This window comes from Cyprinus carpio, chromosome A22 (genome assembly GCF_018340385.1).
Source record: "Cyprinus carpio isolate SPL01 chromosome A22, ASM1834038v1, whole genome shotgun sequence".
Lineage (NCBI taxonomy): Eukaryota > Metazoa > Chordata > Actinopteri > Cypriniformes > Cyprinidae > Cyprinus > Cyprinus carpio.
Genome location: NC_056593.1, coordinates 1 through 25,678, shown reverse-complemented (window position 1 = coordinate 25,678; position 25,678 = coordinate 1). Strand labels below are relative to the sequence as shown.

Below are 25,678 nucleotides of genomic sequence, written 5' to 3'. Positions count from 1 at the left end.
TTAACCAAGAAGTGAATGACACTCAAAACCTGCACAATGGGTTGTGTGCGAAAACGAAGTGTCGCAATTCACAGGATCATGTGTTTATGGCAAACTAATCAAAGCTCCAGTGCAGTGCTTCACTCTGAGATTGAAACAAGCTTCGGAGCCTCGGTGCCGAATGTCACATTACTACTTTCTGGCATGCATGTAACTGTTTGATGATTATGGTTTTTAAAGAATATTTAAATAAAAGCTAATTTGTCAAAAAAAAAGTCTTCTCTAATATTCTGAAATGTGTTTTCACTTCAACTCAGTGGAGAATCTGGTGCAGGAAAGACTGTCAACACCAAACGTGTGATCCAGTACTTTGCGACAATCGCTGTGTCTGGAGCGAAGAGGCAGAACCTGTCCCTGGCAAAATGCAGGTAACTAAAATAAACAATCAAATATTATCCAAAGTAAGTGATAGAATTAAGGCCTGGTATTCTTCACTTTCTTCGTTCCACAGCCGCGTCCGCACAGCCCCGTCCGCACAGCTTTCAAAGCATACTCATCCACAGATGACACAGATTGCCGAGTTAGACACATGCACAGTACAATTGTTTGGACTCTTGCGTCCCTGCTGCCCTTTTTCTTGCGCATGCACTGTTGTACTGCGTGGTCTCAAAAAATTGCCTACACGTGGACAGGGTGCACGGCTGTCCACAAGCCCTCATGATGACAAAAATTACGTAATGCGGACGGTGCGCGGCTGCAGACACCTGAAGTATACTTTGGCCTTTATTCTACATTAAAAATTTAATTAATTAAATACTCACCAGGGGGTCGCTAGAGGATCAAATCATTGCAGCCAACCCTCTGCTGGAGGCTTATGGTAATGCCAAGACTGTAAGGAATGACAACTCCTCTCGTTTTGTAAGTAGCTGAGGTCTGATTAAGTGCATTATACAAATTCAGTTAACATTAAAAAATCTGGGAAATTCCAAACTGTTCTAAATGAATTCAATCTCTGTAGGGTAAATTCATCAGGATTCACTTTGGGACCACTGGAAAACTGGCCTCAGCTGATATTGAAACTTGTAAGTCAACTTTTTTTTTTCTAAATGTTTATTTGGAGGCTAACATGTGGATTGATTGAAATCAATGTCTCTATTTACAGATCTGCTGGAAAAGTCGAGAGTAACACATCCAGCTGTCGGCTGAGAGGAGTTACCACATCTTCTACCAGCTCATGACTGGACACAAGCCAGAGCTGCTCGGTGAGAAATCTACAGGATTGTGTGTTTTTAGTTATTTCCTAGTTTGAGAGCACTGTTAACATGCTGCACATCAACTCTTTATAGAGGCCCTGCTCATCACCACCAACCCTTATGACTATCCAATGATCAGCCAGGGTGAAGTCACTGTCAAGAGCATCAATGATGTGGAGGAGTTCATTGCCACAGATGTATGTGGACAAATTCATTATTAGTAGTAGTAGTAGTGCCGTTTCCAGATTCTATGCAATATATCTGAGCAAATGAACATCAGAAAAACACCAGCATAAACTGAATATTGCATTACATAAAATACCTCTCTTGACTCTAATCTCTTTTGAATAAATATCTCTTTTTGACTCTAATAAATAATGTGACTTATTTTGGTCTGTGTAAAAACAGACTGCCATTGATATTCTGGGCTTCAGTTCTGATGAGAAAATCAGCATCTACAAGCTAACAGGTGCTGTGATGCATCATGGGAACATGAAGTTCAAACAGAAGCAGAGAGAGGAGCAGGCTGAACCTGATGGCACTGAGGGTAGGGTGTATTATTAACATAAATTAGCATGCAAACATAGACTTCATTAGTGAAAGTAATGCATAAAACTGTTCTTCCTCAGTGGCTGATAAAATCGCTTACCTCATGGGGCTCAACTCCGCTGACATGCTGAAAGCTCTGTGCTTCCCCAGAGTGAAGGTTGGGAATGAGATGGTGACCAAAGGCCAGACAGTACCACAGGTGATCACTTACCTTCTCAGTAGTTAAATGATGTGAGAAATGTCCCAAAGACATTCACAAAAAAATAAAATAAATTAATACTTCACAAAGTAAAATTTAATTTCAATTACACTGTTTCTCAGGTGAACAACGCAGTAATGGCTCTCTGCAAGTCTGTCTATGAGAAAATGTTCTTGTGGATGGTCGTCCGTATCAATGAGATGTTGGACACCAAGCAGCCTAGACAGTTCTTCATTGGTGTGCTGGACATCGCTGGATTTGAGATCTTTGACGTAAGCATCAGTCATTAATGTCTCTGTAGCCGGGTTCCAATCCAAAGATGCAAATTTAACTTATGTGCAAAATTTAAATATCACAAATTATTTCCAATTAAGCACTGTTTCCATCCAACGAGTCAAAGAGTACAAAATGGTCACTTCTTGGTAGAACTGGCGCTACGCTATATATCACTAAGAAAACTAGGAGAAGCCCCTGAATATAATAATTGTCATAGGCCAATATAATAAATTACTTGTGCCTCAGTAGACGAAACATAATAAATGCAGTCATTGCTTTTGGAGGTGGATGCTGCTGTTTGGGAACGCAGTCGTGTAACACTTCTGGGAGGCAATTATACAGAAATACATTGATGACAGACTTTGCTCGGGCATTTAAGAATGACCCTAACATTTCAGATGCTATGGAACGAGATCGGTCCACTGGTTAGTCAGGTTTGCCATCCCTTATGCAAAGTCACATTATTTTTTTAATGCGCAATGAGGAATTTATTCTGCAAATGCGTTTCCACCTCCTATTATTCCCATTAAACCTTTTGTCGCAAAAGTCAAAAATAACCTCAAGCTAGCGTAAAACGTTTTTGCGAATTAAGGGATTTTTATTAAAATTTGATGTTTCCATCACTCTTTTCTGATGTAATACTTGAAAATGTGCATAAAAACAGGGTGATGGAAACAGCTAGTAAGAATCAAGATATAAAAGATGACAGTCATCAGTAAGAACTTGCCTCTCTTGAATTATCAGTTCAACAGCTTGGAGCAGCTTTGCATCAACTTCACAAATGAGAAACTGCAACAGTTCTTCAACCACCACATGTTTGTTCTGGAGCAAGAGGAGTACAAGAAAGAAGGCATTGAATGGGAGTTCATTGACTTTGGTATGGACTTGGCTGCCTGCATTGAGCTTATTGAGAAGGTAAGAGGATATTCTGTAAATTAAATTTACTGTTTACATTGTGACTGTATTTTAGTGTGAACATTTCTCCAACAGCCAATGGGCATCTTCTCCATCCTTGAAGAGGAGTGCATGTTCCCCAAGGCAACAGACACAAGCTTCAAAAACAAGCTGCATGATCAGCATCTGGGCAAAAGTGCAGCTTTCCAGAAGCCCAAGCCTGCCAAAGGTAAGGCAGAGGCCCACTTCTCTCTGGTGCACTACGCCGGTACTGTGGACTACAACATTGTTGGCTGGTTGGACAAGAACAAGGATCCACTGAACGACTCTGTTGTGCAACTTTACCAAAAGTCATCGCTCAAACTGCTGTCCTTCCTGTATGTCGCTCATGCAGGTGCTGAAGGTACGAACATCTGCATTTCCTGAAACCCTTTGTCTTTTAATTACGTGTGAGACAAAATTCACATAGTGATTTATTGAAAATATTAATGAAAAGCAAAAAAAAATTTGCAATAACAGTTTTTAATGACATAAAACAGCTGAGGGTGGCGGTGGAAAGAAAGGAGGCAAAAAGAAGGGTGGTTCCTTCCAGACTGTGTCTGCACTTTTTAGGGTAAACTGATTCTCTCTTTTAATGAAGGATGTGAACCTCCTCTCTATAAAAAACTAGACTTGTGACAAATATTTCCACAGGAGAACTTGGGGAAGCTGATGACTAACCTGAGGAGCACTCACCCTCACTTTGTGCGCTGCTTGATTCCTAATGAGTCTAAGACTCCAGGTAAACTTGATTCCTAAAGAATCAAATGCATCACAGTTTTGAAAATACTTCTGGAACCTTAACAACATTTGCATTGCAGGTCTGATGGAGAACTTCCTGGTTATCCACCAGCTCAGGTGTAATGGTGTGCTGGAGGGTATCAGAATCTGCAGGAAGGGTTTCCCCAGCAGAATCCTCTATGGTGACTTCAAGCAGAGGTAAAGACACTAAACCTGTTTCAACCTATTAATTTATAACCACCACTCTCATATGCAAAAGTTTAAGCTAAAATCTATTTTAGGGAGGGTTCAATGTTTGTTCAACCAGACTTTTTAAACTAGTTTTCACCTTCAAGCTAAAGACAAACAAAAAGGCTTAAAAAGGAAAATCAAAAAGGCTTAAAGACATATTATTTTGAATGAGAGTAACACCAGATTGAATGGCTTACAAATCTCAAATGAAAAAAAAAAACACAATACAAATATATAATCCTTGTGAAATGCTATCCAAAAATCAGAATTCACACGGGTAGACACTTTTGCAGCTCCTATATGCCATGGCCTTCATTCAACATGAGTAAAAAAAAAAAACACTGAAGGCTCCATGTTGCTCTTTAAACAGCCCTTACCATGTGGGATTAGCGCCTCATGCTAACCCACCAAACAGTAGGTTCATGACCTGAGGCCCCTTTACAACAAACAATACAAAGTATTAGCAGACATTCTGAAGAAATTCACAATAAATGAAATCACAGAAACAAGAAACAAAGCATTACTCATTCTGGGCAATAAACAGAAGTTTCCCATGAAACAACATGTGAGTCAATATCAGGTAGGCCATTCCTACCTCTTCATAACATGACTGACTTCCATTGTCTAAACAGAATTATATTCCTAGATACCTATAGCCCCCCCTCGCCCCCTTAATGGCAGTGAAGAGAAACTACAGGGAAAACATGTTAGCAGTCTCTAAGACTGTTACAAATTAGAGATAATACACCACCTATTCTTAACCACATTTCAAAATTGTGCTTTCTCCAAAATATAACTGTTGTCTTGATGTCCTATAGGTACAAAGTATTAAATGCTAGCGTCATACCTGAGGGACAGTTCATTGACAACAAAAAGGCTTCAGAGAAACTCTTGGGGTCTATTGATATTGACCACACCCAATATAAGTTTGGACACACCAAGGTGAGTTACATTAAGCTCAACTCTACATGAAATGGCTTCCATAACATACCAGTTAACATCATTATATTTGTACAGGTGTTCTTCAAAGCTGGTCTGTTGGGTACTCTTGAGGAGATGAGAGATGAGAAACTGGCAGAGCTGGTTACCATGACTCAGGCTCTTTGCCGTGGCTTCCTCATGAGGAGAGAGTTTGTGAAGATGATGGAGAGAAGGTGAGTGAAATTTGCATTATTCGATATACTAGAAAATGTATGAAGTTGAAGATTTTGGTCAAACAAAAACCAGAAACTCTCTTCCACAGAGAGTCTATTTTTGCAATCCAATACAACATCCGCTCATTCATGAACGTCAAACATTGGCCATGGATGAAGCTCTACTTCAAGATCAAGCCTCTTCTGAAGAGTGCAGAGACTGAGAAAGAAATGGCAGCCATGAAGGAAAACTTTGAGAAAATGAAAGAAGATTTAACAAAGGCATTAGCTAAAAAGAAGGAGCTTGAGGAGAAAATGGTGTCACTTCTTCAAGAGAAAAATGACCTTCAACTGCAAGTAGCTGCTGTGAGTATTTCAGCTTTTATCCTAATATAGATTATATCTACTTTCCGTGTCCAAACGCTCTATGAGATACCATGAGAAAACAACAAAAAGTGCTAGTATACATTCACAATGTGATATAATACTACCAAAAAATATATAATCCTAACCTTTAACCCCGTATCGAAATCCGAGATAACCAGACAGTGAAAATATAAATAAATAAATATAAAAATTATTTATGTTTGGGAAGCCGTGAGCATGTAGTCTGTATTGTACACTGTAAGTTTGAAAACATTTAGCTAAAATGTTTAATATGAATAAACAGTGCTCATAAATGGCTGCTGAGGTAGTATTCTCAAGTGAAGCGAGTTGAGGCTTGAACCCGGAAACAATGCTTCTTATGTCACCACTTAACAACCAAATAGCTATGAACATAAATCATTAACTACATCCATGTCAATGAACAGGAATCTGAAAACCTCTCTGATGCTGAGGAGAGATGTGAAGGACTCATCAAAAGCAAGATCCAGCTCGAGGCCAAACTCAAAGAGACAAACGAGAGACTGGAAGATGAAGAGGAAATCAATGCTGAACTGACTGCCAAGAAGAGGAAACTGGAGGATGAATGCTCCGAGCTGAAGAAAGACATTGATGACCTGGAGCTCACCTTGGCAAAAGTGGAGAAGGAGAAGCATGCAACAGAAAATAAGGTCAATATACTTTCACATCTTGTTCACACTTCTAAGTTCAGGCTCCTGAGAATAAAACCAGTAAGCAATGCTTCCATTTAGGTGAAAAACCTGACGGAGGAGATGGCCTCTCAGGATGAGAGCATCGCAAAGCTGACCAAAGAGAAGAAAGCCCTCCAAGAGGCACACCAGCAGACTCTTGATGACCTTCAGGCAGAGGAAGACAAAGTCAACACTCTGACTAAAGCTAAGGCAAAGCTTGAGCAGCAAGTTGATGATGTAAGATGTTTAGCATGAGAATGAGACCATCAATCAAAGTGAAATTAATTTTGTTGTTATATACCAGATTTGAATGCTCTGGTTTATATCACAATAGCTTGAGGGCTCACTGGAGCAAGAGAAGAAGCTCCGTATGGACCTTGAGAGAGCCAAGAGGAAGCTTGAGGGTGATCTGAAACTGGCCCAGGAGTCCATAATGGACCTGGAGAATGACAAACAGCAATCAGATGAGAAGATCAAAAAGTGAGTGGACATCAGATGTTAGAACTTTACACAACTGCACAAAAATAACTATCTTGAACATTAAAAAACACACACACACTACATTAAAACAGGAAGGACTTTGAGATAAGTCAGCTTTTGAGCAAGATTGAGGATGAACAGTCTTTGGGAGCTCAGCTTCAGAAGAAGATCAAAGAACTTCAGGTAACACTAACCCTAATCATTTTTGTGTAAAACTGTGATGAAGATGCATAGCTGTGAAAACTGACATAAATCACTGGGCAAGTAATTTTTCTTTTTTTCATTTAGGCCCGTATAGAGGAGCTGGAAGAAGAAATTGAGGCAGAGCGAGCTGCTCGTGCTAAAGTGGAGAAGCAGAGAGCTGATCTCTCCAGGGAACTTGAAGAGATCAGCGAGAGGCTTGAGGAAGCTGGTGGTGCCACTGCTGCCCAGGTTGAGATGAACAAGAAGCGTGAAGCTGAATTCCAGAAGTTGCGTCGTGATCTGGAAGAGTCTACCTTGCAGCATGAAGCTACAGCTGCAGCTCTCCGAAAGAAGCAGGCAGACAGTGTGGCTGAACTCGGAGAACAGATCGACAACCTCCATCGGGTCAAGCAGAAGCTGGAGAAGGAGAAGAGTGAATACAAGATGGAGATTGATGACTTGACAAGCAACATGGAGGCTGTGGCTAAAGCAAAGGTATAATCTTGAAAAAAAAAATCTTTAAGAAAAAGTTAATTTTTAGTTTCACAAAACTACTTTAACTTTACCTGTTTGAATTATGAATAATATCCAGAAGAATCTAAATGAATTCAAAGTTGATATTTCTTAACTGATGTAGGCAAACCTTGAAAAGATATGTCGTACATTAGAAGACCAAGGAAGTGAGCTAAAAACGAAGAATGATGAGCTTGTGCGCCAACTTAATGACATAAATGCTCAGAAGGCAAGGCTCCAAACTGAAAATGGTATGAAAATACTATATCATATACACAATGGCACACAACTTTGCAAACCCAGTACTGACATCATACGACTCTTTCATGACTCTAATAAATTATACATTGTCTCATATTAGGTGAATTTGGCCGCCAACTGGAGGAGAAAGAAGCTCTTGTTTCTCAACTGACGAGAGGCAAACAGGCTTACACTCAACAGATTGAGGAACTCAAAAGACATATTGAGGAAGAGGTTAAGGTGTGTTCCTACCAAAAAGATTACCTTATAAAGTACTACATATAGCTATGATAAAGCTGTGTACAACAGGAATAGAAACATTTTCAGTTTAGTTTTATTTAAAGTTTGACAAGACTGGATATTGCAGCACAAAACTCTGAAATATGTTAAACATCCACACACTCCAAGGCAATCATTTACCTAATATAAAACAAGTAAAATAAGTTAAAATACAGGCAGATTAAGTTAGTAAATACTTTAATGTTTTTCTGACTTTAAGCCAAGAATGCTCTGGCCCATGCGGTTCAGTCTGCACGTCATGACTGTGATTTGCTCAGAGAGCAGTATGAGGAAGAGCAGGAGGCCAAAACTGAACTCCAGCGTGGAATGTCTAAGGCCAACAGTGAGGTGGCTCAGTGGAGAACCAAATATGAGACTGATGCCATCCAACGCACTGAGGAGCTTGAGGAAGCCAAGTAAATACAACAAAGATCAATGTCTCCAGCACCCTACATTTAATATCACAAAAGTTAGTAAGATTTCATTATTTCATTTCACTTTCTTCAGGAAAAAGCTTGCCCAGCGTCTGCAGGATGCTGAAGAATCCATTGAAGCGGTGAACTCCAAGTGTGCCTCTCTGGAAAAGACCAAACAGAGACTGCAGGGTGAAGTAGAGGACCTCATGATTGATGTGGAGAGGGCAAATGCATTGGCTGCCAACCTTGACAAGAAGCAGAGAAACTTTGACAAGGTGAGAAGGATGGGGATAATCTTTAAATCTAAATCTTGAACCATGGACTTGGCTAATTAACAATGCCTTTTTCTTCAGGTCCTAGCAGAGTGGAAACAGAAGTATGAGGAAAGCCAGGCTGAACTAGAAGGTGCTCAGAAAGAAGCTCGTTCTCTCAGCACTGAGCTGTTCAAAATGAAGAACTCCTATGAGGAAACACTTGACCACCTCGAGACCCTGAAGAGGGAGAACAAGAATCTGCAACGTAAATAACACTTTTTTTTGTTCAAAAATCATTTTTAAAAAGATGCATTAAAATAGAAAGTTATACAATTCCACTTTTTAAAACCCTTTAGAGGAGATTTCTGACCTTACTGAGCAGCTTGGAGAAACTGGAAAGAGCATTCATGAGTTAGAGAAAGCCAAGAAGACAGTGGAGTCCGAGAAAGCAGAGATCCAGACTGCACTTGAAGAGGCTGAAGTACTGTTACTTTAAACTGTCAATTCGATTCATTTCTTAAAAGAGCATTACATAACTTTTCTATGAGCTTTATACAATTCTTATTATTACTACTATCCATCAGGGCACCCTGGAGCATGAAGAGTCCAAGATTCTTCGTGTGCAGCTGGAGCTGAACCAGGTGAAGAGTGAGATTGACAGGAAGCTTGCTGAGAAGGACGAGGAGATAGAACAGATCAAGAGGAACAGCCAAAGAGTGATCGATTCAATGCAGAGCACTCTGGACTCTGAAATCAGAAGCAGAAATGATGCCCTGAGAGTCAAAAAGAAGATGGAGGGAGATCTGAATGAGATGGAGGTCCAGCTGAGTCATGCCAACCGCCAGGCTGCTGAGGCCCAGAAACAGCTCAGGAACGTCCAAGGACAACTCAAGGTATCTTTCTGTAGAAATACAACACACATCAAATGTATGATCATATGAATATGAGACATGCAACTAACAAAGAAAGAACATTACCACAGGATGCCCAACTGCACCTTGATGAAGCTGTCAGAGGACAGGAGGACATGAAGGAGCAGGTGGCCATGGTGGAGCGCAGGAATAACCTGATGCAAGCAGAGATTGAGGAACTGAGAGCTGCACTGGAGCAAACAGAGAGAGGTCGCAAAGTGGCGGAGCAGGAGCTGGTGGATGCCAGCGAACGTGTGGGACTGCTGCACTCACAAGTACAGAAAAACTATACTTGGAGCACATTCAGGTTACATGATAACAGAGTTTTAGTTAAATGTACACTAAACTACCTGCTTAAATCCCACAGAATACAAGTCTTATTAACACCAAGAAGAAGCTTGAGGCTGATCTGGTCCAGGTTCAAGGTGAGGTGGACGATGCAGTCCAGGAGGCCAGAAATGCAGAGGAGAAGGCCAAGAAGGCCATCACTGATGTGAGTGTTTACATCCCGTTGCTCTATTCTAAGTTAAACAGTTTTTTTGACTTTGTTTATCTGCATGTGGTAACAAAGGGAACCTTCATGGAAGGTATTTCAGTCTATATTGGCTATTTTCATTTGAATTGGCTTATATTTCAGGCTGCCATGATGGCTGAGGAGCTGAAGAAGGAGCAGGACACCAGTGCTCACCTGGAGAGGATGAAGAAGAACCTGGAGGTGACTGTCAAAGACCTGCAGCACCGTCTGGATGAGGCTGAGAGTCTGGCCATGAAGGGTGGAAAGAAACAGCTCCAGAAACTGGAGTCCAGGGTAAATTACGAGCTAAATACAGTCTTATGTGAACTAGCTATGGCAGAGATTTGACAGGTGACAACAATAACTCTCTACTGAGTGCGTGAGTTGGAGGCTGAAGTTGAAGCTGAACAGAGACGTGGTGCAGATGCTGTGAAAGGAGTGCGCAAATATGAAAGGAGAGTGAAGGAGCTCACCTACCAGGTAAAACTACACAGGATTTAGAAACTTACATTTCATTATAATATACATAGGTAAACTAAGACCATGAACAATACTTAAACCCAAAGACTGAGGAAGACAAGAAGAACGTGACCCGACTGCAGGATCTGGTAGACAAGCTGCAGCTGAAAGTGAAGGCCTACAAGCGCCAGGCTGAAGAAGCTGTAAGTCTAATGTCAAATGTCTTAAGTGTGAGGTGCCATGAGTGCAATGCTCTGAAAAGGGGTTGGATATCTGGTGTCATCCTAACAGGAGGAGCAGGCCAACACTCACCTGTCCAGGTACAGGAAGGTACAGCATGAGCTGGAGGAGGCTCAGGAACGCGCTGACATCGCTGAGTCCCAGGTCAACAAGCTGAGAGCCAAGAGCCGTGACGCTGGGAAGGTAACATTTAAACTTATACTACCATGTTAACAGTGTTGGGTTGTAAAATAGCTACAAAGAGCAAAGCTGTTAGTTCAGATAGTCCTACCAGACTGCTAAAAAAACTTGACTGGGGTGGATGGTCTCTGACCTGCTGAATGTTTTGGTGAATTCTCATCTTCTGTCGGAGGTCCGGTATGTGATTAAAGAAACTAAAAGTATGTATTTTCTTGCTTATTCATGTGAAGCTCACTGAACTAAAAATGGCAGCACTGCACAATTATTGTAAATGTGAGACCGAATTTGGGTTGCAATGAAAAACTATACTGACATTTTTTCCTAATGGTCAGAAAGCTAAATATTTTTGCCAGCATCTTTTTATTTAACATAACTAACATAAATATATAATAATTAGTATAAACTTCCCATTATGCAGGTTGTGTCAGGATGGTCACCAGCGTACACTGTGTGTTTGTGTAAGATGTAAGCAGCAGATTAGCTTAGAAAACCAAACAATAAATAAGAAAACAAGAAACATACTGTTAGACCCATTTCACATTACACACGTGAACCACACTTTTTTCCCCATTTTGAGGCCATGTTATTAGGTTAGATTGTTCGATATATGGTTTTGACTATCACTGTCTCCACACTGCAAGTGAGTAGACCGCTAATAATAATAAATGAAGTGGTTTACACTGCAAGGGTGCAAATGCTGCATATTTAATAAAGTAAAGCTGAATTCATTTAAATGTTTAAAGCAAAGTCATTCACAATATTTTCAAGATTAAAAGCATTTTGCATCCTGGTGTTTTGCCTTCATCCTTTGGGCAGAGTTTGCTTCTATCCTTGTTTATCTGATCAAGAGTTTTTGGGTTATAGGATGGATCTACACTTGGAAAACTGATGTTCAGGACCAGCACAAAGTAGCTCAGCATGAAAGTCACATTTAAATTTATTTTCAAATAGTCTGGTGAGATCATAATGACTCTTATATGTTCTTGTTTTCAGGGCAAAGAAGCCGAGGAGTGAGGGACAATATCCAGACAGAGTAGCAAGCCATCATACAATATGAGCTGCTTGTGAAATGTCAATGTGCAGTTAGTGACAATAAAAGTAGACCTGCAAACTTCTTGCTGTTGTGTCTCTGTAACTATCAAGCATTTACATAAAGCTCTCCATCATATGGTATGAGAAGTGTCTGCATGAAAAAAGGCAAATCATTCTAAAACACAGGAGAATGAAATACTTTTGAATATGTATCCATCTTTCAAACTGTACACTATTACGTTATGATTCCTGAATTTACTCAGCAGTTTCAGCTATTTACCAGGTATACATCACTACAATAATTATTATGTATTCCTGCTTAAGTACTTGAATTTCCATGCAGGAAACTACTTAAGCATTTCTGACACAAATTACATGATGTTAGTCTTGTTAACCAGATCGTTAAAGACAATCGCAATTAGAGTAATAGCATTGTAAGTACACTAAAAGAGCTGCATACTAGAATTCATGCATTACCGATCTCTGTGACTCAACTGTGTTAGAGCAACTACTAATGTCTAGTCTTGGAAAGAAGTTTAAAATAAGCCTTTTTCCAGATTAAAAATAACAATAACTCAAGCACAAATGTAAATATAAGAAGTCAATAATAATTCAAGTTAATAATTAAACTTAATTACTCATAAGGGACAATATAATGATAATCAAACTTACCTTTCTAGTCATCTTGTTAGTTGTTCGCTGTCCGTGTTAATGCTTGAGATGAGTTTCATTTCTGTTTTACTTACATTTAAGTAACTAGGTCGATACTTCTTACTTAACCTCCTATTAATGCCTTAGCAACCACCTCATATAGCCTAGGAGCACTCTAGTAACCACCCAGAAAACCCTAGTTACCTCAGAATTCAAATAATAATTTGTTGTTTTATGAGACTTTTAGCCTGGTTCAGCTGTAGAGCTCTGAAGGAGGATCTTGGCGTAAACATGAAGTAACCCATCACTGGCAAACAACCATTAGCAGTAACTCATTCTATCAAAAATAAATGAGGACATCATTCTTTATTTTTAGATAATGAACTTTAATGAAAAGTTGAAATGGCCTGTGGCTTGACACTGAGCCTCAGTTGCAGTGTCAATACTTTATACTGAATATCTGCAATTTGAATTTGCAGTTGGATCATGACATTTTATATAAACTATTAAAATAAAAAAAATAAAAAACGCTGAGCTTAATTTAAACCATAAAGTTTGTGAAGTAGACATACATTTGACGTCATTTTTGCCAACTAATAAAATAAATAAACCTTACCTCACATCTCTGACCCAAACTTGCGTGTGGATTTTTCTGTCACGTGGAGACATGACATCCCGATACTCTCTCAAAAACATCATCCATGTCTGTCTTTTCCGATTAAATGCGCATTTTCTTTGGCGCTGGTCCCTCTGTGGCCGTCGTTATCTGACCCTCAGAATAAGGCGCGAAGCCCAAGAGTGATGCGCGCACTACCGTTGCCGACTCTCGCGAGACAAATAAGCAATTTCAAAAACAAGGCCAATATTTTTTAAATTATTTTACAACAATCAGCAAACTGCAACATAGCAGGGACAAAACTCATCTCCAATCACCTGTGAGCAGAACGGGATTGGAGAGATGGAAAAGGAGAAAAACACAAGAGCTTCAAAAAGGAGATGTAACATACAGGCTTTTCGAACCAAATATACTCTTAGTATTAGTATAGCCCTAATTGTTTTTTTTTTTTTTTTTTTTTTTTTTTTTTTATCACAGCCCATGATAATTAATACATAACAAAAAAAAAACTGTAAAATTAACAATTAGGCTACCTTATAAAGGAAAAAAAGTCATCCAACTCCTCTACTTCTACTACTATCATCGCTTGGATTACAGCGTCACGTGAACGTGATTTTTCTTCAATCGCTCAATTCCGAATGTTTATTTTATTTATTTAATTAATTTCGGAACCTTGTAATATTTATCAGATTATTATTTTTTTCTTTGATTCTTTGATGAATAAAAGTTAAAATGTACAGAATTTATCCAAAATAGAAATCTTTTTAAAGGGGTCATATGATGCTGCTAAAAATATTTTTTTGTGTGTGTATTTGGTGTAATGAAATGTGTTTATGCGGTTTAAGGTTCAAAAAACACAATATTTTCCACATACTGTACATTATTGTTTCTCCTCTATGCCCCACCTTCTAATACGCACCGATTTTTACAAAGCTCATCGTTCTGAAAAGCGAGGTGTGCTGTGATTAGCCAGCTATCAAGTGCGTTGTGATTGGCCGAATGCCTCAAGCGTGTGACGGAAATGTTACGCCTCTTAACATACTGAGATGCCATATCCAGCCGGAACGACGGGACATAAACATTAAAACACATTATTAACGTGATATAAACATGATTTCTAGTCACGCCTCTTTTGGAAGGCAAAACAAAGTAGTTTCGCTTTCTCAAAGAAACAGCGTCACACACCTTGAGTGAGCAGAGGCCGGAGGCCTAGAGTGAGCCGCGGTCTAGAGTGAGCCGCGGCTGGCTTGAGTGAGCGGAGGCCGGAGGTCTATAGTGAGCCGCGGTCTGGAGTGAGGCGTGGCTGGCTTGAGTGAGCGGAGGCCGGAGGTCTAGAGTGAGCCGCGGTCTGGAGTGAGCCGTGGCTGGCTTGAGTGAGCAGAGGCCGGAGGACTAGAGTGAGCCGCGGTCTAGAGTGAGCCGCGGCTGGCTTGAGTGAGCAGAGGCCAGAGGATTAGAGTGAGCCGCGTTCTAGAGTGAGCCGCAGTCTGGAGTGAGCCGTGGCTGGCTTGAGTGAGCGGAGGCCGGAGGTCTAGAGTGAGCCGCAGTCTAGAGTGAGCCGCAGCCGGCTTGAGTGAGCGGAGGCCGGAGGCCTAGAGTGAGCCGCAGTCTAGAGTGAGCCGCAGCCGGCCTAGAGTGAGCCCGCGTCTGGAGTGAGCCGCGGAGCACTGGCTGGAGTGAGCGGAGGCCGGAGGCCTAGAGTGAGCCGCAGTCTGGAGTGAGCCGCGGCTGGCTTGAGTGAGCGGAGGCCGGAGGCCTAGAGTGAGCTGCAGTCTAGAGTGAGCCGCGGCTGGCTTGAGTGAGTGGAGGCCGGAGGACTAGAGTGAGCTGCGTTCTATAGTGAGCCGCGTTCTGGAGTGAGGCGTGGCTGGCTTGAGTGAGCGGAGGCCGGAGGTCTAGAGTGAGCCGCAGTCTAGAGTGAGCCGCGGCCGGCTTGAGTGAGCGGAGGCCGGAGGCCTAGAGTGAGCCGCAGTCTAGAGTGAACCGCGGCCGGCTTGAGTGAGCGGAGGCCGGAGGCCTAGAGTGAACCGCGGCCGGCTTGAGTGAGCGGAGGCCGGAGGCCTAGAGTGAGCCGCAGTCTAGAGTGAGCCACGGCTGGCTTGAGTGAGCAGAGGCCGGAGGTCTAGAGTGAGCTGCAGTCTAAAGTGAGCCGCGGCTGGCTTGAGTGAGCGGAGGCCGGAGGCCTAGAGTGAGCCACAGTCTAGAGTGAGCCGCGGCTGGGGCGAGTGAGCAGAGGCCGGAGGTCTAGAGTGAGCCGCAGTCTAGAGTGAGCCGCGGCCGGCTTGAGTGAGCGGAGGCCGGAGGCCTAGAGTGAGCCGCAGTCTGGAGTGAGCCGCGGCCGGCTTGAGTGAGCGGAGGCCGGAGGCCTAGAGTGAGCCGCAGTCTGGAGTGAGCCCGCGGCTGGCTTGAGTGAGCGGAGGCCGGAGGCCTAAAGTGAGCCGCCGTCTAGAGTGAGCCACGGCTGGCTTGAGTGAGCAGAGGCCGGAGGCCTAGAGTGAGCTGCAGTCTAGAGTGAGCCACGGCTGGCTTGAGTGAGTGGAGGCCGGAGGCCTAGAGTGAGCCGCAGTCTAGAGTGAGCCGCGGCTGGCTTGAGTGAGCAGAGGCCAGAGGATTAGAGTGAGCCGCGTTCTAGAGTGAGCCGCGGTCTGGAGTGAGGCGTGGCTGGCTTGAGTGAGCGGAGGCCGGAGGTCTATAGTGAGCCGCAGTCTAGAGTGAGCCGCAGCCGGCTTGAGTGAGCGGAGGCCGGAGGCGTGTGGTGTGCCGTAGTGAGCTGCCGTCTAGAGCTGGCTTGAGTGAGCGGAGGCCGGAGGTCTATAGTGAGCCGCGGTCTGGAGTGAGGCGTGGCTGGCTTGAGTGAGCGGAGGCCGGAGGTCTAGAGTGAGCCGCAGTCTAGAGTGAGCCGCAGCCGGCTTGAGTGAGCGGAGGCCGAGGCGCCGTCCGTCTAGAGTGAGCCGCCGTCTAGTGTGAGGCTTGGGTGGGCGGAGGCCGGAGGCCTAGAGTGAGCCGCAGTCTAGAGTGAGCCACGGCTGGCTTGAGTGAGTGGAGGCCGGAGGACTAGAGTGAGCTGCGTTCTAGAGTGAGCCGCGTTCTAGAGTGAGCTGCGGCCGGCTTGAGTGAGCGGAGGCCGGAGTCTAGAGTGAGCTGCGGTCTAGAGTGAACCGCGACCAACTTGAGTGAGCAGAGGCCGGAGGACTAGAGTGAGCCGCAGTCTAGAGTGAGCCGCCGTCTAGAGTGAGCCACGGCTGGCTTGAGTGAGCGGAGGCCGGAGGTCTAGAGTGAGCCGCAGTCTAGAGTGAGCCGCCGTGTGGAGTGAGCCACGGTCGGCTTGAGTGAGCGGAGGCCGGAGGTCTAGAGTGAGCCGCAGTCTAGAGTGAGTCAATGCTGATTCAGCGATCCACAGTGCAAAGTTGATATATTTCCTCAGCGACCAGCACGGATCAGCCCCAGGCACGATGAAGCGGATATCGTCCTCTTTTGGAAGGCCGGACAAAGTAGTTTCGCTTTCACAGTGAAACACACAGCGTCTACATGACATGGCGGTGGCGGCAACAACAATACTACCAACAAGAATAAAAGGTACGCCTTCTTTCTTTGCATGAACATTTGGGCGGGGTTATGCAAATCTTCCCACGTAAACATGTGGGAGCGTGTTTGAATGAGCCGTTTTAAGGGGGTGTGGTTTACACTTAAATTTTATAAAGAATATCTTAAGAATAAGTTGAGACTTTGAGTCTTTGCAACTTCACAAATCTTCTTTATGCACCAAGAGCTTGTAACACTCCAAAGAGAAAGGAAAAATTTAAATCGCATCATATGACCCCTTTAACAATATACGTCTTTACTTTTACTTTTTATCCATTTAATACATCCTTGCTGAATAAAAGTATTTATTTCTTTAAAAAAAAATTACTGACCCCAAACTTTTGAACAGTGTTGTATATTGTAACACTTTTTTTTTAAATAAAAACTGTTCTTTTTACTTTTTCTTTCTTCTTTTCTTTCTTTTATCTATGTATTGAGCACTTTCACACATTTGACCATTGACCGTTTTATCTATTTATCAGATAAATCCTGAAAAAAGTATCACAGGTTTCAAAAAATATAAAGCAGCACAACTGTTCCCAATGTTGATAATAAATCAGCATATTAGAATGATTTCTGAAGATCATGTGACACTGAAGACTGGAGTAATGATGCTGAAAATTCTGTCCATCACAGAAATAAATTATAATTTAAAGTTTATTAAAAAAAAAATCACAAAATTATTATTATTTTTTTTCTGTAGTTTTGATCAAATAAATAAATGCTGCCTTGGTGAGCATAAGAAACTTCTTTAAAAAACATTAAAAATCTTACTGATCCCAAACTTTTAAACGGCACTCTCTCTCTCTCTCTCTATATATATATGTGTGTATGTGTATGTGTGTGTGTGTGTGTGTGTGTATGCTTCTTACTCCAGTAGGGGCCTTCATACCTCTTTTAACATTTTACATTTTTGGATATATCATGTACACACAGTTATTCAAAACCTAAAGCTCTTCTTTCATGAGCTCCTGTGTACATTTCTGTACAAGAATGAAAGTAATTTGCAGAGAGATGTTGAAAAATTCACAGTAAACATGAAACCAAAATTGAAATCAAACTTTTTTTACTGTAAGCATTTGTGGTTTATGAATATTACACCATGTGAAAGAAAAGAAATACATGAAGCATGTGTAGTTGTTTAGATGTGTTTTTAGGCCTGTTTTAAAGCCATGACTGGTTGTTGTTACAGTTTTTTCAAAATGCTCATACACAGTTTTTGAAATGATTTCAAGTTTAAAAAAAAATCTCTACACACACACAATAAAAATAAATAAATAAATAAATAAAAGTTATTTTGCGTAGATGTGAAAAATGTAAAACACTACTCTCGAGTGTATTTTGCCGTGGAGCACAGGAGTTTGCACATACGTTACATGCATATGCACATAAACTGTATATACAGTATGTATGACTGATGAAATTTTACAACCGTTATGCAATTTAACTGAATCAATACTCAACTGACTTGAGCTGTAGAATGACAATATTGAGTTGTAAGAGCTGCTTTACAGAAGAATGTGAATTTGATACTATTGTGTCTGTGTGTACTGTGGTGTTTGTATTTTTTTGTTCATTGCTTTCATGTCTTTTATTTTGGAGTTTAGTCATGGTTCCTGTCTAGTAATGTGGTTCCTTTGCTCTCTTGTATTCCTGCTATTAGTTCCTTTGTTCACTGTGTCATGGTCAGATTGGTTGGTTAAGTCATGTGTACTTGTACTTTTTTTGAGTATATTTTTTAAAGCTGTACTTTTTACTTGTACTTAAGTACAAATTAAGCAAATAATCTACTTTGCTTACTGAGTACGCCCACAATTTGAATTAATATTCAAACCTTTGACGGCACTTCAGAAGCCAGTAAAGATATCCAATCGTGAAGGGACCAATAAAAGTGCTGATATCTGAACCGGGAACAGCGCTGCAGCAGGTGAAGAGCTGATCAGACAGTGGCTGCGTTTACATGGACCCTACTAATCCGATCGTAATAGGACTAGAAGCACAATCAGAATAAAAAAGTCACATGTAAACACGTCAATCGGATTGAATTGGCCAGGTCCGACTAAAATTTCGATCGGATTGTAAGGGGTGGTTTATTCCTTTTGTAATCCGACCGATAGATGTAAAGACTTGATTGGATTGAAAAACGAAATTGGAAAGTACTGTGCATGCGCGATTGACGTAGAAAATAGTGTAATGACGTATGACGCGAGGAACGAGGAGTTCTTCCAGGCAAATAAAGTGTCATAAATAAGTGTCCTGTCATTATAAAACTCCCCTTTCACTCAGCGTATGTGAAGTGGAACAGGACCACGTCCCACCAGTCCTTGTTTAAGACTCTCATCAGCGAACGACTAGTTTTGGGTGCGGGAAGGGGCACTTTTATGACTTTTTTTTTTTTTAAAGTAACCTTAAGCAGCACAACAGTTAATGTGCTGGTCGTTGCCTAATTAGTACGCGAAGTAGATAAATATCACGTGTGCTTTTTAAAACAGTACACGTGCAATAGCAGCGGAAACTCTGTATGTTCATGCAGTGTGCGCATGTCAAAGAATAAAATCTGATCAGAAGCTTGTGACATAGTAATTACGCATATCAGCGCAATCACTTTATTTAGCGTTCATGTAAACACTACGTTCGGATTCGTCAATCAGAATGAATTCATTCCAATGGAACCAAAAGTGTCTATGTAAACGCACCTAGTGAAAGAGCTCAGTGTGATTTATGGACTCAAAGCTTGGAGAAACAAACTACATGGTAGTGTTATCATAATATCTATTATTTTGATATCGTTACTGAAATATCTGACCCGGTCAGACGCATACTCATTTTCTACAGTAGCTACCAAATATAAACCGAAACAAGCTGCGTCTCACTCTTTCCCTCCGACAGTAGATTTGACACCCATCCGTCTCCTGTCAATTACAGTCTGAATGTCTGCGCGGGATTGCAGGTATTCCACATAATTTTAATCATTCCCCGCACAAATGTGGACGAGCGCTGAGGATTGTATCAGGAGAACACTGTCATGTAATCGCAGAAAACTGGTTGCGATCTCTCACATAGCCTTAACCCCTACCTTATACAAATGAACTGCTTGTGCGCAGATTGTTTGGGGTTGCGATCTCTCCGAGCTTTTAAAGTAGAAATTATTTTCTCTTTGCTCTTGGATTAAACTTTGTCAAAATGTTCACCATTTAGAATAGATCCACACCTGACCGATGAATAAGCTTCTAGAAATTTTATTGGTTTGTAAGTGAAATGCACCTGTAAAGTCTTTCAACATATCAGAGATGGAACTTTAATATCTTTACAATGTAAATGTATGCTAGAAATGGTTTTGGAATGGGATATTTGGCGGATTTGTAGATATAAATATCCTAGTCTGCCTAACTGCATCACTACATTGTACAGACATTACAGGTCAAAGCCACCTGATGTTCCATTCATCTAAATAAAAAAACATATATGTCTCTTAAAACACTGCCTATGAAAATTTAGTATTGTCATATTTCGAGTGTCTCGAGTTTTATAATTTTATAACTGACCATGTACTTGTCCTTTTTTGTAAATTAAGTTCAGTTTGAAATTATATTTGAAATCAAGCTTGCTTTTGGCTGTAAGCTTTTGCAACAAAGTTACCCTATTTAAAAGACACAAATACACAGAATGTGCAAATGTTTTAAGATTTAAGATTTTTGTAATGTAATTGATCAATGTTTATATGTAGTTTACATTACATTTATGCATTTAGCAGACGCTTTTATCCAAAGCGACTTACAGTGCATTCAGGGCTATAATGTTTTTTTACCAGTATGTGTGTTCCCTGGGAATTGAAACCCACGACCTTTTGCGCTGCTAACACAATGCTCTACCCACTTAAACCTTGAAATAATGATTGCCTTGAAAAAATGGATGAACAAAAAAAAATTGAGATATGAAAATATCTATATAGCAGAATACAGTATGTGGAACTTTGCCAATGGTATTGAAAATGACCATTCGTCATGAAATCAAAAAATGACCCTACTTACTTTTTAGTGCACATTACTAGTCTTGGGGGGAACAATTAAACTGTAACGTCTCAGCTGATCTTCCCGAGTCTCGCTCACTCCTCTCAGCTGATCTTCCAGAGTCTCATCACGTCTCAAGCTTATCTTCCAGAGTCCTCATCAGTCTCAGCTGATCTTCCAGGACCTTGTCACATCTCATTACTGATCTTCCAGGGTCTCGTCACTTTTTTGTCTCTGCTGATCTTCCAGGACCCTTTGTCACGTCTCAGCTGATCTTCCAGGTCTCTCAAGTCTCAACTGATCTTCCAGTATCCACATCTCTCTCATCTTCAAGAACCTTTCTCAGCTGATTTCTTCCAGGGTCTCGTCACGTCTAGCTGATCTTTCAGTGGTCTTCGTCACGTCTCAGCTGATCTTCCAGGGTCTCATCACGTCTCAGTTGATCTTCCAGGGTCACGTCTCAGCTGATCTTCCAGGGTCTCATCACGTCTCAGTTGATCTTCCAGGGTCTCGTCTCAGCTGATCTTCCAGGGTCTCGTCACGTCTCAGCTGATCTTCCAGGGTCTCATCACATCTCAGCTGGATCTTCCAGGGTCTTCGTCACAGTCTCCAGCTGATCTTTCAGGGTATCGTCATCACTGATCTTCCATGGGGTCTCGCAGTATCAGCTGATCTTCCAGGGTCCTCGTCACGTCTCAGCTGATCTTCAGGGTCTTCCACGTCGTCAGTCTGATTCTTTCCAGGGACATTAAACTGTCACGTCTCAGCTGATCTTCCAGAGTCTCATCACGTCACAGCTGATCATCCTGGGTCTCGTCACGTCTCAGCTGATCTCAGGTTGATCACGTCTCAGTTGATCTTCCAGGGTCTCGTCTCAGCTGATCTTCCAGGGTCTCCTCACATCACAGCTGATCTTCCAGGGTCTCATCACGTCTCAGCTGATCTTCCAGGGTCTCATCACGTCTCAGTTGATCTTCCAGGGTCTCGTCTCAGCTGATCTTCCAGGTCCTCTTGGCCTCATCACGTCTCAGCTGATCTTCCAGGGTCTCATCATGTCACAGCTGATCTTCCAGGGTATTTTCACATCTCAGCTGATCTTCCAGAACCTCATCACGTCTCAGCTGATCTTCCAGGGTCTCATCACATCACAGCTGATCTTCCAGGGTCTCATCACATCTTAGCTGATCTTCCAGGGTCTCGTCACGTCCTCTCAGCTGATCTTCCAGGGTCTCGTCACGTCTCAGCTGATCTTCTAGAACCTCGTCACATCTCAGCTGATCTTCCAGGGTCTCGTCACGGTGTCTGAGAGTGCAAGTCTGAGAATGCAAGTACATGTCTGCAGCCAGAACCTCCTCAAGCAATTAAAAAAAACTGTAAGTGAGCACGTGTGAGGAGATAGTGTGAGGTGCTGATTGAATTAGTGTGCCTACTGTGCCATGGTTGTGTTTGAAAAAGGAAATCAAGATACTTCCTCTTAAAGAATTGTGTGGTGTTTTGCAAAAAGTGATTTATGAAATTAAAGCAAAGGTCAAGAAATTAGTGTATGGTTTGCAGATTTGGTGTGTGGTTCTGGTATTTGTGTGTCAGCTTTCAGAAATTGTGTGACAAGTAAAGATTTTGTGTGTAAGCAGCAGAAAAACTACTATTTTTTTAATTTTGTGCTATACCAGCTGAATTAGCAACTAAATATTTATTTCCTATAATAAAATTGGCTGATGCATCATCATCATCATGGCGAAACTATATCTAATAGGTTACACGTTTTTAACAAGTAAATGCTACAATGTTCAAAGGGAGTCGTCTTTCCCCCATCTTACCCTGTATAGTAAAGGGGAAAAGGTTCTGCATGTTCGTTTCTGTCTGCAGACTCTCTGTATAAACCTGGCCCCAGTTGCAATAATACTGCTAAGGAATGAGGCCTATACGAGTCATCAGATTTATTCGTTAAGACTGTTCATAACTTGGTTTTTTAGGACAGTTACATAAAACGTAAATTGATCTGATTTGATACCCCTTGGCTAACTCCTCATAAGGCACAGTCCTTAGATTACTGGCACAGTATTTAGATGCAGCTGCTGGCCCCTGGTCTCATTAAAAGTAAAAAGCTGCGTAAGGTAGTTTGAATTTGATGTAGGTGGTTGTGTGTGGTGTGTGTGTGTGTGTGTATTCCTGGTCAGCATATATCTGAAGATATTTAAAACACAGATTGTGTTAAAAAATCTGGAATCACTAGCTGCTTTAGAAATCGTTGGAATCAAGCTGAATCTACACCCATATGAGACGTGAAAGTATTACAAAGGGGTCAATTAATGATGTTGCTATAACAAGCACATTACTTTGTGTGATTTGTTGCTAATGAAATGTGTTTATGCAGTTTAGGGTTTTCCACATACTGTACATTATGTTTCAGTTAGCGTACCTTGGGGGTTTCAGGGTCAGGGCCTTCAGTAAGCAAACTGTAACTTCATACCCTTACACGTCTATCTTACACATCTCTGTAACAGCGAACTCAGTCCCATAATGCATATAATTCTCATATTAATGCCCGCACGACAGGCTCTCAACAACAAGGCAGACTGCAAGTCGCAATTTCAACAGTAGGGTAGACATTTGTGGTGGTCTTAAATGCAGAGTAATTTCCCTACATGGATCAGTAAAGAGTAATCACCCAATGTGATTGTGTCCCAAAATTTTTCAACCCTTGATGACGGAAATGTTACGCTCCCCTCAACCATACTGGGATGCTTGTGTCCCGATCAGAACAAACACCCGTGTCATGCGCATCTTAGTCAAGTAAACACGTGGGTGTCCTGACATTTTTATCCTACCCGTCCAGATTTTCTTACCAGGGTTTTTTTCCTAGGATGCTAAACAACAATATTTATGGTATCTTGCAGTAACTGTAACAGTAGATTTTAGGCTTTAGGTGTATACTTTAAGAAAACCACTAATATGTAGAAAAAAATAATATATATTCTTGGTTTCCCTGTAACTGTATCCCATTCTAAGCTTCAGCTGCGCATATAACACATAATTACTGTAGTTTGCCATTACTATAAGGGTAGGTTTAAGGTTGTGGTAATTGTGGATATGGTTAATAAACCCATCATTTTTAATCGGCACCCTATTTTTCGTTGTCGAATTGTAGTAAACCCACTGTTTTAAAATTGGGAAGTAGCAAAATCTGATCAGGGTAAGAAACAAAATCGTCAGTGCAACACCCGGCGAGGCAAGACAAAAACATAAAACCCTCCGAATGCAGGCATTTTGAGTTTTTCGGATGCACCCCAGAACCTTCATGTTCACGGATTCGTGCTAAGCGCAAAACGTTCTTCACACACACAGACAAGTGTTGACAATCATATACCTCGTGTACAGGGGCTTTGCACAAGATCCCAGGCCCTATGCATAGGCAGGTCCTGACAGTCCCCATGACCCCCCCAATGAAAATATCCGTGTAAAATAAAATACTATTCAGACCTTTTCAAGGGCCCTCTCTTCCTTGTGGGGCCTGGTATTCAGTACTCTGGTTTATGTAACGCCCCGTCCGACGCCCCTGCCGGTCTGTAAATAAATACAATGTTAAATTCACGTCTCCCACACGTTCAATGCAATTAGAATGGCACATACATGTTTGCTTCAAACTGGAATAATGGTGGAATGTCCTGTGATGTCCCCACTTTGCGCAGGACACTTACGTTTCCAATCGAACAAACATCTGAAAGAGATAAGAGCCAGTGGTGCCCAAACTAGGTTTCCTGGAGGGCCGGTGTCCCCTGTTCGGAAAGTTTCTAGTATGCCTAAGCCCCTTTCACCACCTGTAGATTACCAGAAAATACACGGGTAATGGGTGCCCATAAATGTACACGTGAACATCAGAATGTGATGTGTAATGTTACAATCCTCGCTTCAGCGCGGATAGTGAGGAGTATAACTGATCTCTGCTTCATTACAGTTTTGCACATAGTTTTTTTTTTTTCATTGCGTCAAACATGTGATCTGTCCTTCAAAAAAACACACCCGTGAAAGAGTCCCCCGCGAATTACGTGTTTCATCACATTCACACACACCCTCTACGGCCATTGGTTTCTGGCTTTTGTTCACACAGAGCTTGTTTCCGCACTGAACCGCGGCAATGTTACCGAGGGTGCCCCAACCCGTGATCGATCCGCGGAATGTGTTTGCGCGTTCACACAGAAGGCGATCTCGGCAGTTTAGTTCCGGGACCAGAATCGTGCAGTGTGAAAGGTGGCTCTAGTAAGAGCTTGATTAGTGGTTCAGTGTGTGTCTAATTAGGGCTGGATCTAAACTCTGGCAGTGACACCGGCCTCCAGGACCGAGTTTGGCCATCCGAGGGCTCGCGAGGACTGGACTTTAGAGAACGCTGCTCTAAAGTATTGGTTGGTTTGTATTAACTATTGTGAAAACATCTCAGAGTTTTTTGTCACATTGTCTGTTGAGAAATTATTTGCATGTTTTGGTAATAAAATGAATAAAAATGTACATCTGTTAAGGCAGTTACAACGCTCCACTGTGTTAACTTGTTTTGAGACATAACCTGAGTTTTGGGGGAGACATGTGTCCAATCGATTGGAAAAACGTAATGAACAGCGGAAAGCGAACTGCGAGACTCTTTCTTTGAACGCGTCTGTTGAGACTCCTTTCATCGCGCGTCTGTGTTGATGCTCTTATCACGCGCTTCTGTTGAGAGACAGCAGTGTGGCTTCCGGCGCGGGCACAGAAGCGAC

At 41.9% G+C, this 25,678-nt stretch overlaps 1 pseudogene; it reads left to right on the top strand.

Annotated features, from left to right (window-relative positions):
- Positions 1-12,068, top strand: part of LOC109054291 — a 12,915-nt pseudogene extending 847 nt beyond the window's left edge.
- Positions 12,069-25,678: the final 13,610 nt, after the last annotated feature.